This window comes from Hyla sarda, chromosome 6, assembly GCF_029499605.1.
Source record: "Hyla sarda isolate aHylSar1 chromosome 6, aHylSar1.hap1, whole genome shotgun sequence".
NCBI lineage: Eukaryota > Metazoa > Chordata > Amphibia > Anura > Hylidae > Hyla > Hyla sarda.
In genome coordinates this window covers 40,936,883-40,939,367 of record NC_079194.1, presented here as the reverse complement: position 1 = coordinate 40,939,367, position 2,485 = coordinate 40,936,883, and the positions used below count along the sequence as shown (strand labels likewise).

The 2,485-nt window shown below is 45.8% G+C and overlaps 1 pseudogene; it reads right to left on the bottom strand.

The window, feature by feature from the left end:
- Positions 1–592: 592 nt before the first annotated feature.
- Positions 593–1,736, bottom strand: LOC130277426 (fragile X messenger ribonucleoprotein 1 homolog; annotated as a pseudogene).
- Between the last annotated feature and the right edge of the window lie 749 nt (positions 1,737–2,485).

Below are 2,485 nucleotides of genomic sequence, written 5' to 3'. Positions count from 1 at the left end.
AGCGAGGAGAAGACCGGGAAGAAGACCATATGGAAAACGTGAGTATATTAGAATGTTATATAACTTTGCCTCATGCTCCAATTCCCCCATAAAAGGTTAGCTCCGGAGTACTCCTTTAACTGGGGGCTTTTTCCTGCCAGTTTAAACACTATAAGTGCAGCAGCCTTATAAGATACAGTTAACATTTGAACATAAAGTCCCATTCATACAGCCTCCTGCTGTATGTTACCAGAGCCACTGCTCTCACTCCGGGAGTCCACACTTCTGTCCTTTGCAGCCCTTGCTGTGCCCGGCTGGCAATGTCTTCCCCTCGAACGGCCACTTCTGTCTTAGGGAGAGCCCAGACGATTCTGTTTTTCAGATTTTTAAACAGATTTCCCCTCTTTGCTGCCTCATTGATTAGGGCCCAAGATCAGGTAGGGAAATACACCCTTTCCTTGCCACACTATCCCAGATCCCCCCCCCCCCTCTTCTCAGACCACCAGGGATGAGAACTTGTCTTCAAAAGACAGTGCACTCATGACCATGCATCTGTCGTCCTCCTCGGTCGACCCAGCTGAAGTTTGTTGACTTCCTTCAAACGGTTGAGGTTTTAGTCCAGTAGAATGGTTACCTTAGTGACACTTTCCTTTGTGCCCAGGAATACTAAGGGGACCACTCCCTTGTCTTGGGAACTCTTCTTATCACTCACAACTCTAACTCTAATAACCGCTGACTGATCGACAATCTTCTTAATGTGCGTTCCTTTCTTCGCAATGACTATTCCCACCAAGTTTCGGGGAACCCAGATTACCTCATCAGCAATCTCCTGGTAATTTCTTGCCTTTTTCACAGCATCTTGGTTATCCCCATACACATGACATGTACATGTATCTTTATTAAGAACCCCAGGGATCCTCCTTGCTTGTTGTATATTTGTGCCATGAGTGCCAATTACTAAACCGATCCAGTATTCTCGTACATCAAATTGCACATGGAATTTGGACACTGATGGACAGAAGCTTTCCAGATGCTTTCTGGCTTCTTTGATTCTCAATATTACAGACAATTTTGTCCGAAGACTTCAGAAATGTATGTTACTCAACATGTTCATCCTCTTAATGGTAACTTCATTGTCAGACAAGATGACCAGCTGGGCATTCTCTGAGTCACAATCCACCAAATAGGCCCCCACTGCCTTTGTAAAGTCTTTATGAGTAGATTCCTTTGCGCACATCTGCCAGAAGTCTTCAGGAACTTTCAGCTTTACTTTATAGAGAGGATTCCTCGCAACTTGTGTTCCAAAGACTCCCTTGGAGCCTCTCACCTTCTCCCTGTTGCTCGGGGCAACGCCCTGGACACTGGCTGACAACAAGATGGTCCTTCCAGGCCTCTGCCTTCTCTCACCAATGGCTGGGCCGTAGTTTGAGCATTGCTGGGCCCGACCGTCTAAGTCTGTATTGCTTTTCTTTTCCTGATCACGGACTCTGCCTCCAGACTCCTGAGCTTCTTGTGAGTCTCACTTCAGCTGCCAGGTTTCTTCAGCCCATTGCTCAGTTTCTGCCACTAAGCATCTCCAGAAGATTTTTCTCTTTAAGCAGTTTTTTCATCAACACACACATTGCTTTTGCCACAGTTTCCATCTGAGACAATTTCAACCTCTCTTTAGCCAGTTGCTGGCAAACCTCACTGTAATTCTTCACCCGTTCAAGGCGCACTTCCACCTGACTGGACCTGTTGGCACAGTTTTTCCACATGCTCACTCCCTTTGCAAGTTTCTTTATCTTCTCCTCTCACTGTAGGATTGTGACAGAGGATGTGCCCAGCTTCTGCTGCAGACTATCTGACTTTGCTCGGAGTTCTTCGTCCAATTGAGCAATCCGCACTTCAAGCCTCCCAACTGCAGATTTCTCTTTGTCCAGTTCTGCTACAGCTTGGTCTCTGCTTTTTTTTTTTTTTTAAACCTTCATGTCCCTTTCCAGCTTAAAATTTTTCTGCTTCTCACTCTTTTTCTCTTTCCAGCAGTTCTGTCATGTTTTTGACATTATCCTCCAGGGACAGCAGTTGTTCTCCCATCTGCTCATTGTCTTTACTCAGCTGCTCCATCACGGACACTTTCTGCTCATAGACTTTTAGCTGAGCCTCTTGTTTGGAGAGCTGCATTCTCAGTGAATCTAGGTAGCTGCGTGAGACTTGATGTGCGTATTGTTCGGCACCTCCAGGCTCTGTACTTTTATGTTCCATTACATTTTCTCCTTCTCAAACTCTTCCATGGCTACCAACTTAGCATGGTTATTACTTAGTAGAGCCTGACATGCCTCACACAAAACATTCACTTCTTCCTCCTTGAATGAGATCTTCTTGGCCAGACTTTCCAATTCCCTCTCCTTGCTGGCCACAAGATCCTGGGAACAGGACAGTTAATCCTGCAGAGCTGTAAACTCACTTTTGTAGAGCTCCATGGGGGAGATTTATCAAAACCTGTGCAGAGGAAAACTTGCCCATA